The sequence below is a fragment of the Hemibagrus wyckioides genome, linkage group LG16 (assembly GCF_019097595.1).
Source record: "Hemibagrus wyckioides isolate EC202008001 linkage group LG16, SWU_Hwy_1.0, whole genome shotgun sequence".
NCBI classification, from domain to species: domain Eukaryota; kingdom Metazoa; phylum Chordata; class Actinopteri; order Siluriformes; family Bagridae; genus Hemibagrus; species Hemibagrus wyckioides.
In genome coordinates, this window is record NC_080725.1 from 3,085,120 (window position 1) to 3,097,916 (window position 12,797).

General features: G+C 39.1%; 1 protein-coding gene across 3 annotated transcripts in view; it reads left to right on the top strand.

Annotated features, from left to right (window-relative positions):
* The window catches only part of cadm2a (cell adhesion molecule 2a), a 357,471-nt gene that overhangs the window by 316,808 nt on the left and 27,866 nt on the right, over positions 1-12,797 (top strand). The window lies entirely within an intron of this gene.

Sequence of the window (12,797 nt, forward strand, 5' to 3'; positions counted from 1 at the left end):
CAGTACAATTTGTGCTGACAGGAAAATTAAGAAGAAAAAAAAACTTTGCTAATTTTAGACATAGCTTTTCATTCTCATTAGAAGTTTTATCATTATTGGAGTCATTAGCAATGAGAATGTTTTAATTATGTCTATAGAACAACATTACATTTATAAATAACAATATAAATCCAGATGTAAGTTTAACACCGTAATGCGCAAGCCAGAAACAAAAGTATTAAGCAAAACTCCTTGAGAAACCTTTTCCAGACTCAAAACAGAACTCATCCTCTTCTACGTGACACCAGATAATGGGATTACAAAGCATTACTGTTCTATAACTGTATACTATAAAGTTACCAGTTATGCTACGCTAACCCTTGCCAAAAGTTTTGGGACATCTGCCTGAATGTAATATGGAGTTGTCCCGCCCTTTGCAGCTATAACAGCTTCAGCTCTTCTGGGAAGGCTTTCCACAAGTGTGTTTATGTTTAGGAATTTGTGATCATTCCTCTAGAAGCGCATTTGTGAGGTCAGGCACTGATGTTGGATGAGAAGGTCTGGTTCACAGTCTCCACTCTAATTCATCCCAAAGGTGTTCTATGGGGTTGAGGTCAGGACTCTGTGAAGTTCCTCCACACCAAACTCACTCATCCATGTCTTTATGGACCTTGCTTTGGTCACTGGTGTGCAGTCATGTTGGAACAGGAAGGGGTCGTCCCCAAACTGTTCCCACAAAGTTGGGAGCATGAAATTGTCCAAAATGTCTTGGTATGAAGCTGAAGCATTAAGAGTTCCTTTCACTGGAACTAAGGGGCCGAGCCCAACCCCTGAAAAACAACACCTGAATTCAATTATTTGGAGGAGTGTCCCAAAACTTTTGGCATCATAGTGTATATTCTGTATGAGCTTTTAATGATTACAGGTGCAAATCTTAAAGTATGCAGGTGAGCTAATGTACAAAGGGAAGATCTTTAGGTTATCCATGTGGGCCCTTCAACAGCAACACAAAGTGTCTCACACTCACACTGCAGTAAGCTCTGAGAAGAATTAAAGCATGGAAGAATGCTGAATCACTTGACAGCTCCCTCCCACACGGTACATATAAGTCACCGTCATATATTCTTCAGCTAACTGTATCATAACTCTGTGAAGCTGTGAAGCTCCATAATAACGATGCATCTTTTTGACACTGTATTGAAGTAACATTCTTCTACTGAAACATATCTGTGTCAACAGTAGACTAGATTTCTATCTCGTATCCGGCTTCATTGTCTTATTAAATGTGATTAAAGCTAGTTTCTTGTCAGTCATTTGTTATCGCTAGACAGTAGGCTGTATGAAAAGCATGGGCCATTCTCTGAGTATTTATGTATGCAGTGTATATACACATATTTGTTTTCGTCTTTCTGGTAACCGGGCAGGTAAAAGGTAGCATAATAACTGGAACGTGGCGGCACGTTGAGTGATCGACGCCCGGTTTTCTCTGCTGTGCATTCCAAGCAGGAGGCATTGATTGCCTTTGTTTGAGCGCTGTGCAGTGCTCTAAAAATACAGCTGTTCTAATTTGCAACGAGACCGTTCTCTACGCTGTGTGATTATTGCGTCGCTGCCGAGTGAGAAGGGAGAGGAAGCCAAACTAAGTTGGCTGTTCATTTCCTTGTTAGCACTTCATGCTTGAATAATGGTTTTGGGATTGGTCGAAGACTTTCTTAGATCGATTTGTTTATGACTGTGTCAGCACATGAAATGAAAGCCTTGTTTCTGAACTGAGGGTTCGTGGAATAAAAAGGATGTGAACTTTAGGTCGTGTTGCTCGAATTAATGTTAAACTTGTGTGTACTAACAGGGCCAGCTGATATATCCAGATCATCATACATCAAGAAACATAAAAATACATGTTCTGCTCATCATGCCGTCAGTGAATATCTTGAAGAGTTTTTTGTTTTTTTTTTCCAAATCAGTGCAACCAAAAGTCAAGTCAAGAAGCTTTTATTGTTATTTTCAATCATACCAATCAGGCATAACATTATGAGCACTGACAGGTGACGTGAATAAGACTGATTATCTCCTCATCATGGCACCTGCAAGTGAACATTTTGTCCTCAAAGTTGATGTTACTACTACTCAGTAGTAGCCTTGTAGAGCTGCAGTTTAAGGACAAGAAGAGTTCACAGTAAGGTAAGTAAAGTTCCAGATGTTTAAGCAAGTATGGCAGCTGACAAGCTCTTCTCTTCTGCTCAGTTTGGATCCAGATTCCAAGTAGTAAATGACATATTTCATAAGTACTTATGTGTTTGTGTTTATATTTTTGTCTCTCTCTCTATTTCTTTCTTTCTATCTTTCTGTTTTTATGAATGTATTTTCTTTCTTTCTTTCTTTTATTTATATTTTTGTATCTCTGTCTCTCTCTCTCTCTCTCTCTCTCTCTCTCTCTTTCTTTCTTTCTTTCTTACAAGTATTTGTGTTTGTGTTTATTTTTTGTTTCTCTTTCTTTCTTTCTTTCTTTCTTTCATTATGTCTTGATTTATTTATTTATATTTTTGTATCTCTCTCTCTCTCTTTCTTTCTTTCTTTCTTTCTTTCTTTCTTGAAAAGAATCACAGTCAGTAATCACACCTCTGAACCTTTTTTTGTCTGAGGGAACAGGACATCAGGATTACATGTCATCTAAATTTTAAAAAACTAAGATGGATTAAATAATTTATACTGATAAATGTATTTATTTATTTATTTATTTATTTATTTATTTATTTTATTCATTTTTTTTCACTTGCATTAGCAAAGAAACTTTTATTTAACCCAGGTCGAAGCTTAAACTTTATTTGTGCCACAAAGTCAGAATAGTAATTAAAGTAATCAGTAAACACAAACCCACCCAGAAACCAGAACAGACCAGAACAATGTAGTTAAAGATAACATCTGACAGTGGATTTAACGAGGACATGACACTTATCTGAAGTCGGATTAGATATAAAATAGATCGAGATCTTCATGTTAAACTGTAATTAATAATCAAATATTCAAATAGCATTCGGTGACAAGCTTCAGGAAAACAGAACGACATAAAAATAAGATTTAACAGAAGAGGGATTGCTGATGCTGGAGCTGGGAAATCAGCTTATTTAGTTTAAATCCTTTTATAGATACTCATGCTCTGATTTGCTCTGGATTGACTGAAGAAAAAATTTGCTGATAAATACCAGCTCTGGTGAAGCAGAATTAAAATTCTTATTAACAGGGTTTGTTCTCAAGTTGTAATGAAGGTGTTGTGAAGGCCAGGAATATATTTATAGTGTGTGAAAGAACATCCTGTTAAATGGTTTCATGTGAATTTGTCCTCACTGGTTTGCTTGTAATTGGATGTTGGGATGAACATAGAAAATTAGAGCAATGAATTCGGGGTCAGTTTCTTCAATATTTACTCTCAGCTTGATGTGAAGCTGTAATATACTGGGAGCTGTAACAAGTACATAAGGGTTTGCAGTGTTCTTCAACAATTCCCTTTGTTTTACTGCTTTCTTCTTTTTTTAGTGCTTATTTTCTTTATTCATCAGTATATACCGAGGCATAACAGTGTGAGCAGTGAGAGGTGAAGTGAATAACACTGATGATCTCCTCATCATGGCACCTGTTAGTGGGTGGGATATATTAGGCAGCAAGTCAACATTTTGTCCTCAAAGCTGATGTATTAGAAGCAGGAAAAATGGACAAGAGTAAGGATTTGACCGAGTTTGATGAAGGACCAAACTGTGATGGCTAGACCACTGGATCAGAAGATCTCCAAAACTGCAGCTCTTGTGGGGTGTTCCCGGTCTGCAGTGGTCAGTATTTATCAAAAGTGGTCCAAGGAAGAAACAGTGGTGAACCGGGGAGCGAAGGCTGGCCCGTGTGATCCGATCCAACAGACGAGCTACTGTTGCTCAAATTGCTGAAGAACTTAATGCTGGTTCTGATAGAAAGGTGTCAGAATACACAGTGCAGGACGGGTCAGGGCTGTTTTGGCAGCAAAATGGGGACCAACACAATATTAGGCAGGTGGTCATAATGTTATGCCTGATCATAGTATGTGCTAGATGTCATTTTATTTTATTTTTATTTTTTTGCTCCACCATAACTCAGAGGAGAATTTCATCCATCCTGCTCTTGAGACTAGTTTTATTTGAGGATTTATGAGCAGATGGCTTGAATCAGATTCAGGATGGGATATGATGTGTAAATACGTGTTGTGCGGCACTCAACATTGTCAATCTAAACTCCAGTTCAGGAGGAACATAATGCTCGCTGTGCTTACTTCACTGTGGTGGAAGTTTTCATCATGAACACATGCATATGAAACAGAGATAGATGGATTCAATAACACACGATATGCGAAATGAGACTGTAAGTAAAAAAGCACAGGAAGAGAGGAAGAGAGAAAGGCAGTTTTACAGAGTTTAAAAAGCACTTAAGACTTTTGTCTTTAGGATTAATACACTATATTGCCAAAAGTTTTGGGACACCCCTCCAAATCATTGAATTCAGGTGTTGTTTTTCAGGGGTTGGGCTCGGACCCTTAGTTCCAGTGAAAGGAACTCTTAATGCTTCAGCTTCATACCAAGACATTTTGGATAATTCCATGCTCCCAACTTTGTGGGAACAGTTTGGGGATGACCCCTTCCTGTTCCAACATGACTGCACACCAGTGACCAAAGCAAGGTCCATAAAGACATGGATGAGTGAGTTTGGTGTGGAGGAACTTGACTGGCCTGCACAGAGTCCTGACCTCAACCCATTGAACACCTTTGGGATGAATTAGAGCGGAGACTGCGAGCCAGACCATCAGTGCCTAACCTCACAAATGCACTTCCAGAGGAATGGTCAAAATTTCCCATAAACACACTCCTAAACCTTGTGGAAAGCCTTCCCAGTAGAGCTGAAGCTGTTATAGCTGCAAAGGGCAGGACAACTCCATATTACAATAATGTGCATGTAAAGGCAGACGTCCCAATACTTTTGGCAATATAGTGTGTATGAATAAAGTAGTATAAAAAGCATAGGAGCAGCATATTTGCTCATATTTTTGTTTGGTTTAGTGTGTATGTGTGTGTGGGTGTGTGTAGACACGTGCACAGGGGTGAAGTGACAGTCTCTGTCATCACTGATTTCAGCACCTCTCCACCACACTCATGCCGTTTATTTTGGAGCCCCATTCAGGGAATAACAGTCACATGGAAGCAAAACATCGGCATTCTGGCTTCTATTAAATTTCAAGTCTCTAGGTTGCAGGCCATCTCTTTTCTCTTCTCTTTTCTTCTTCTTTTTCTTTCCAAAACAGTTCCCCTGTGCCTCTTACCTCGGCCAGCAATAAGTCTGTTTTTTTTTTCCATTCTAAGCAAATCTTCTGAGATCCCTGAGATCAAATATTGGAGAGTGCTACTGCAAAACACCTCTCTTTTTTTCTGTGTGTTTATCTCTGTCCATGTGTTATGTCCCTTTGTCACACTTCACTTCCATGCAACAGCTGAATCTCTATTCTTCCAACAAAATGAATTAAAACATCCATATATAATCAGTGACAATTAAATGTTCTGCTCATACACTAACTCAGCGTTGTGTCTGAATGATGAATAAAACATGGTCTGCGATCCTGTTCTCTATCAGACGCCAGGCATGCACGCCTCCTCGCAGTCCTCTACACAGCACAAAGCTGATACACAGCAATCTTAAGGATACTGAGACTTATTTGCATCAAACCCCTTATACAGTTTGGATGTACAATTGCTTTTTCATGCTTATCAGATGTATGGACTTTTTGCACTCTACCTCAGCATGGAGCAGATTAGTCAGCAGGAAAAATATTCTACTGCTCCACTACACAATTCCCTCTAAAGACTACAAACTGTTTCAGGAAGCAAACACGGTTGAGGCTGAGGAGGCGCACTAACTAATTTCACAGTCCCATAAGCACAGCGTACAGCAATATGTTTCTGAGCATTTGTCTGCATCATGTGTTCCATTGAGCCAAGTGGTGATGCTAATGGAGTCAGCATGATTGGACTCCAGTTTAGCACAGTGATCATCCCACATAACCCAGTGATGCTCCAGTATAAAACGGTGATACTCCAGTATAACCCAGTGATGGTCGAGTAAAAAACAGTGATGCTCCAGTATAAAACAGTGATAATCCAGTATAACCCAGTGATGCTCAAGTACAACACAGTGATGCTCCAGTATAAAACAGTGATACTCCAGTAACCCAGTGATGGTCGAGTAAAAAACAGTGATAATCCAGTATAACCCAGTGATGCTCAAGTACAACACAGTGATAATCCAGTATAACCCAGTGATGCTCAGGTACAACACAGTGATAATCCAGTATAACCCAGTGATGCTCAAGTACAACACAGTGATGCTCCAGTATAAAACAGTGATACTCCAGTATAACCCAGTGATGGTCGAGTAAAAAACAGTGATAATCCAGTATAACCCAGTCATGGTCGAGTAAAAAACAGTGATAATCCAGTATAACCCAGTCATGGTCGAGTAAAAAACAGTGATAATCCAGTATAACCCAGTCATGGTCGAGTAAAAAACAGTGATAATCCAGTATAACCCAGTCATGGTCGAGTAAAAAACAGTGATAATCCAGTATAACCCAGTGATGCTCAAGTACAACACAGTGATGCTCCAGTATAAAACGGTGATACTCCAGTATAACCCAGTGATGGTCGAGTACAACACAGTGATAATCCAGTATAACCCAGTGATGCTCAAGTACAACACAGTGATGCTCCAGTATAACCCAGTGATGGTCGAGTAAAACACAGTGATGCTCCAGTATAAAACAGTGATACTCCAGTATAACCCAGTGATGCTCCAGTATAAAACAGTGATAATCCAGTATAACCCAGTGATGCTCAAGTACAACACAGTGATGCTCCAGTGTAAAAAAAATAATCCTCCAGTATAAAACAGTGCTGCTCCAGTATAACCCAGTGATTCTTCAGTATAAAACAGTGATCCTCCAATATAATCCAGTCATCCTCCAATATAACCCAGTAATCCTCCAGTATAACCCAGTGATCCTCCAGTATAACCCAGTGATGCTCCAATATAATCCAGTAATCCTCCAGTATAACCCAGTGATCCTCCAGTATAACCCAGTGATGCTCCAATATAACTCAGTCATCCTCCAATATAACCCAGTGATCCTCCAGTATAACCCAGTGATGTTCAATTATAACACAACGATGCTCCAGTATAACTCAGTCGTGCTCTATTATAACACAGTGATGCCCCAGTATAACACAACGATGCTCCAGTATAACTCAGTCGTGCTCTATTATAACACAGTGATGCCCCAGTATAACACAATGATGCTCCAGTATAACCCACTGGTGTGCTAGTATAACACAACGATGCTCCAGTATAACACAACGATGCTCCAATATAACACAATGATACTCCAGTATACCATTTTCATTAAGGGCAGATTGGGAGGTAATAAAGGACATGCTTGTGCACACGTTTGAACCCTAAATGAGAAACAGGACACCTTTCACACCTCAGCCTGTCTCACAGACCTCACAGGCATGTGTTAATGAGGACTGCAGTTGTGCGATTGTGTGTGCCAGTGGGACAGACAGCAAGAGAAAGCAAGTGAACAGGGGAATGAGCAGCAACTCTCAGCAAGCTAGATTCTTCCTCATGCTTTCATCCTGTCAAGTGGAGGATGGGAGCCGGAGGTAGTTCTGTCCACAGCAATGCATAGATATGCTAATGCTCATCCCTCCGGTGTTAGCTTAAGAATAGAGCAGCTTGTTCTGGCAGCAAGCTGGGGTTTAACAGAGCAAAGAATTTTACTGCATTAGCAACACCTGGCTTGCAATGCATGACCAGATATGTCCTGCTAAGCCAGTTCACCACTGGACAACTTTTGATAGATACTGACCACTGCAGACCGGGAACACCCCACAAGAGCTGCAGTTTTGGAGATGCTCTGATCCAGTGGTCTAGCCATCACAATTTGGCCCTTCATCAAACTCGCTCAAATCCTTACGCTTGTCCATTTTTCCTGCTTCTAACTTTGAGGACAAAATGTTGACTTGCTGCCTAATGTATCCCACCCATCAGTGTTATTCACTTCACCGGTCACTGCTCATAATGTTATGCCTGATATCTGTATGACATGACTAACACGACAGAACTCACTAAATTTATTTCCACAGCAATGTGAACATGAACAGATTCAGTCAAGTAAAGAAGAGGTTTATATTTAGCTCAGGCGATGAGACAGACACCGGTGTTGATGTGGATGGTGCTGAGAATTAAAGTGAAAACTCATTTAACGTGTTGTTCTATCATTATTTCAGCCTTTTACACACTGGCTGAATCGAAATGAAATCCTTCACCTTTGGTGTTAAGTAGAATTCAAATTACTTATAGCTTTTTTGGGGGTTTTTCAGTCATGTACAAATAAATTTCAGAAGTATATTTTGTAGAAAATGTCAAAATCTGACCATATGAATGGTATCCCAGGCTGCCACTTATCAGTGTTATATGCTAATGACTACATTTTATGGCATTAAAGTGTACTCCCTGTGGTGTGCAGATTGAGATGTAGCCCTGTGACGTACCGTATTAGTTCTTTTGTAGTGTTGAAAAAAATACTGAAGTTAAAAAGAGCCCTGATTTTTAAATTGTACCTCATTATTATTGTAATTACACCCACAGTGTATGTTTAATAAAGTCTGGAAACTCGGGGTGTGTAAGTCGCGTGTACGTAGCAGCAGGAGTCCACTGAGCCTTATGAAAGTGGCTACATTATGTGAATGACAGGAAACTGTTGTGTTTGTGGTGTGAAGACAGATCATAGAAATGAAGAGAGAGAGATTATTCACGCCAACCTGGCTCTTACAATCACGCCACTACATCTCAGTCTGATGTTGGAGGCTCCTGGCAGCAGTGAAATGCCTTGTGTGGATTAGACGGATAATATTACCGAGGAAGAGAAAGAGCGAAAGCAATGGGGTGAAGCTCGTCTCGCCCAGTCACACCTCCTCATGTGAAGGATATATCATTCATTATCACTGTTTTATAATCACTGTAGTTTTTTTTCTCTCTCTTTTTATTCTTAGAGGTTGTGTGTTATTTACTCTTGCGTGATTAATATCATCTTTCAATATTTTCTTGTTTTGTGTTCTGATCTAGGTTTAGCATGCTTATTTGTCTTTAATATTTTGTCCTGTATAAGCAAGGGTATAGATGAAATACAGAAAGTTTCAAAAGTAAGTGTCTCAGCCATGAAGACATGTATTCAAGCAACGGTTTTATGCTGTTGCTTTAAAAGAAATGACTTTAGCTTGTCTCGTTAGCCAAAGGCTCATTAGCTAGCAGATTTCGTTCTGCACATGTCAGCACGGTTAGCTCAGTGATTAGCTTAGCACTTCAAACAATAGCTAAGGAGCCAAGTCTATTTGTCTCTGCAAACATTAGCTAGCTTCTTATGTTATGTAGTTTATGACTTTGGTTTAATTGAGAACGACAACTTGGTTAAAAAAATATATTGAAATGCAAAAAAAATATACAAAAATATATTGAAGTACAAGTGAACACAAACAGGTAACAAATCAGCAACTAGACAGGAGACAGCACTTTGTGTTTATCATTGGAACATCAATGCAAAAGTGGACTCAGGACAGTATCAGATTTTTATTTTTTAAATAAATTGTTGTTATTCATTACAAAAAAATACTTATTAATTTATTTATTAACATGAAATAAGACATTTAAAAGGCAATGGAGGTCTATATGTGAGATATTTACGATAGTTTGTGCCTGTAGAAGTGGCTCAGTACTGGTCACATTGTCGTCTATCTGCATCGATCAGGCATAACATTATGAGCAGTGACAGGTAAACTGAATAGCACTGATTATCTCCTCAAAGTTGATGTGTTAGAAGCAGGAAAAATGGACAAGTGTAAGGATTTGAGCGAGTTTGATGAAGGACCAAATTGTGGTGGCTAGACCACTGGATCAGAGCATCTCCAAAACTGCAGCTCTTGTGGGGTGTTCCCGGTCTGCAGTGGTCAGTATCTATCAAAAGTGGTCCAAGCAAGGAACAGTGGTGAACCGGTGACAGGGTCATGGGTGGTCAAGACTCATTGATACACGTGGGGAGCGAAGGCTGGCCCGTGTGATCCGATCCAACAGACGAGCTACTGTTGCTCAAATTACTGAAGAAGTTAATGCTGGTTCTGATAGAAAGGTGTCAGAATACACAGTGCAGGATGGGTCAGGGCTGTTCTGGCAGCAACAACACAATATTAGGCAGGTGGTCATAATGTTATACCTGGTCAGTGTATGTTGCTTTTGTGTTTAATAAATTTTTTAAAAATTGTGGATGTTTAGGACATTGGCTGGACATTAAGACTGGGAAGTCTAAATTTCAGCATGTTTATACAATCCTTGACATAACCCACCATATGTCATTTATTACACCAAAAGGTGTAATAAATGGTATTAGGACATAAATAGAGAAAGTTAGTATGAATGTTATGAGCTGTGTATGATTTTGATATTTTTGCGGCACAGGTTATTTTCTCATCTTTCTCCCTCTCTCTCTCTCTCTCTCTCTCTCTCTCTCTCTCTCTCTCTCTATCAGAGGATAAACTGGTTGACTCTGTGTGCAACCTTCTTCCCTCCTGTTGATATGAATGCCTTGTGGTTGGAAATGAGTATTTAAATTCCACTCTGCTTGCAGCAAAAATGAAATGCTAATCTTTCGCCTCTTCTTCCACCTTTCCTGCCTCTCTCTGTATTGACTTATGCTTTAGCTGTATCTCTGAATGCCAGGAAAATCTGGTGAGGCATATAGCCTTAAAAGTGAAATTAGCACTGCGAAAGAAGACTATGGTTTACACTAGCTTGTATCCAGCTATGAATATAATTTTCAAATGTAGTGTGTTTAATAAAGATTGGTATTTGCGTGTGTGTGTGTGTGTGTTTGTGGCACAGTGTTATGTGTGTTAGTGTACGTACGTGACACTGTGTTGATTTTTACTTCATAAATATTAATGTAAAACATGTTGACCTTAATTTTGAACCTGTCTGCTGGTACATCTCCTACTTTGAAAGAGGCTGAGAGATAAAGCAGGAAGTCAGTCTACTCCATTATGCAGATTAATTCCAAACAGATGGATGGATAGATGATTGGATGCTATATCATCATATAAGCTGGGTTTTTTTTCCATTTAAATTTAAAGTCAGCAAATGGAAACGTGAAAGAATCTTTTTCCATGTTATGAAAAATCCTGAAAGCGGTGTAATGCAATTACGTCATATGCAGCACGATGGCGCTCCTGGGTTCCTGCCTTGATCTGAGCTTGGATTTCCGTCTCGTGTAGACCTTCCTCCAAGATCTCTGGCAGGTGGATTAGCTTTGCTAAATTGCCCTTGAATTTACATGGTCTCCTGCAAGAATCTGGCTTCCCATCTAAAGTGTGTTCATGGAATTAGACTGTCTACAGAGATTAAACTGTTTCATAAATGCATGATGAAAATTAAATGGATATCAGACTCCTGAAGCAAGAACAATACAAAAGCAGGTAAACTGACTATGCAGAGATTCTGGCTTCTGTATATAAGAGGTCATCAATCTTGGCTACAGGCTTTTATTCCAAGCAGGCAGGAGTCCCACCTGTTTCCACTTGTTTAATCAGTTCATTTTGGGCTCCAATCAACTATCAAGTTTGCCTCCTCTTTGGCTGGAACGAAAGCCCACAGCCGCACCAGCCCGTTTGTAGATAAGACCGCTGTTGTATATCATGTACTATCTATCATATCAGCATAATCATAGATGATCACAATATGCAGACACAGACAAAATAAAGTAAAATCATATAAAAAGCACATTTTAAAGAGTGATTAGGATAATACCTTGTTTGAGGTTTTGGCTCAGGCTGTATTACAGATGAAATGCATTTTAAGCACCACTGGAAGCTCTAGGATGAGAGTGAAAAGTGGATCATCAGTCGATTTCGTTTGCCAAGTGCAGTTTTAGTTGATCTCTGTTTTAGGGCTTTTAGCTACAGGTACATTTCAAAGAGACACTGGAGACTATACTGGCATTTCCTAACAAAGTTGAGCAATGACACGCCTCACCTTCATTCATGTCACGGTGAAAAGAATGCCAAAATGATGAATTTTTATGCCATTGTAGACTTAATGGATGTAGTTGTGGAAATAGACCTGCCCACGGTTACAGGGAGCCTGGAGCCTTTCCAAGGGGTCTCGGGGCACAAGGCAGGGGAGACCCTGGACAGGGTGACAACCCACTGCACACATACCAACACACTCATTTATTTATTTATTTATTTATTTATTTATTTATTTATTTATTTATTTACCCATTTATTTATTTATTTATTTATTTATTTATTTATTTATTTATTTATTTATTTATTTATTTAAAAGACAAGCTACTAAAATGAGTATAAAGTACAAATTAAGTACTTGTTTTATGCACCCTTTTTTTTGATAAATGAGTCCAATACAGTATTTAGAATGTAAGCAGAGGCCTGCTAGTGGAAAATGCAAAAAGCATGATGATCTAAAGAAAAATCTTGAATCATGGAAAAATCTATACTCTTATATACTCTTACATATTCTTATATGAAGTACATGATAGTCTTGTGAGTAGCTGTGAATATTGCATTAAAACACTTTCTTGACTTTCAACAAGAAGATGAGATGGAGTACAGCTACTAAAAACACATTAATACATGCACACATACATGACGTAATATGTGGCATCCTTTTACAACGTAGAGAGGAAT